Source organism: Ascaphus truei, chromosome 7 (genome assembly GCF_040206685.1).
Source record: "Ascaphus truei isolate aAscTru1 chromosome 7, aAscTru1.hap1, whole genome shotgun sequence".
In the NCBI taxonomy this organism is placed as follows: domain Eukaryota; kingdom Metazoa; phylum Chordata; class Amphibia; order Anura; family Ascaphidae; genus Ascaphus; species Ascaphus truei.
The window spans coordinates 27165950-27166984 of record NC_134489.1 but is presented as its reverse complement, the minus strand read 5'-3'; the positions used below and the strand labels follow the sequence as shown (position 1 = coordinate 27166984).

General features: G+C 38.8%; 1 pseudogene; it reads right to left on the bottom strand.

Annotated features, from left to right (window-relative positions):
- Nucleotides 1-353: 353 nt before the first annotated feature.
- Nucleotides 354-529, bottom strand: LOC142500310 (U2 spliceosomal RNA; annotated as a pseudogene).
- Nucleotides 530-1035: the final 506 nt, after the last annotated feature.

Below are 1035 nucleotides of genomic sequence, written 5' to 3'. Positions count from 1 at the left end.
CCACCCATTGTGACATCAACCTAGCAAGTCAGGCTTTTGCTTCTTGCTGTAGCAGCAGTGTTTCCTATGCAGGCTATTTTGGATACAGCTTCAACAGGAGTTTCCTAGGTATCTGCTCATTTGGACTGAATTAGGCAGCAGGCGGCACTCCTGCTCCATGCGAGGAGGAGCTGAAAATAAAAGAAAGTAAGAAGCCAGGCAAAAGAACGGACAAGACACAGCAAAAAGGAGACTTTATTTTGTCGTCATTTCTTCTTTCTTTGCAAAAGAAAGAGCCAAAAATGCATGTTTGTTTTTTTTCTGTCAGACAGTCATTTGTTTCTATTTTTTGATACAAGCCAAATATCCCCAAAGGGAAGTGCACCGGTCCTGGAGGTACTGCAATACCAGGTCAATGCGTGGAGTGGACAGAGCAAGCTCTTCTTCCATCTCCCTGTTCTAAAAATCCATTTACTATATGGTCCCCAGATAGGGGACGTATCAGATATTAAACTGTTAAGAACAGATTTTTTTTTTCTTTTTAAAGTATTTTATTTACAGTGTGTTAGTTTCACATGGTTTACTTTTCAGAAAACAAAAAACCACCCGCACATTACAAAAACCCCAAACATATAATCATAACCATCAAACATAAAAATGTATCTCACTTAAACATACTTCCCAGTTTCCTTAAAGTAGTGCTCCCTAAAGAACTGAAAGTCATGTTCCAACATTTTCTTTTTATTTGATATAACCACCTCTAAATTTCCCATTTAGTCTTTTGCATCCATGTACATGAGTCTTTAGAAAAACCTTGTACCACCTATCTCCTTCCCCCACCTTTTCCTCTACTTCCGCTATTTTCTTTTTTAAATCTCTTTCTATTCGGGTCTCTTCTCCTGCATTCTTTCTTCTTTCTCCCACTCCACTAACTGTTTTTGTCTTTTCTTTCTCTCCACTACTGCTCTCCCCATTCACTTTCCTCTGTTTTTTACTGCTGTACTGTCTCTTACCACTTAACCCAGGATCCCCTATTTTCTCCTTAAGCTTTTATGT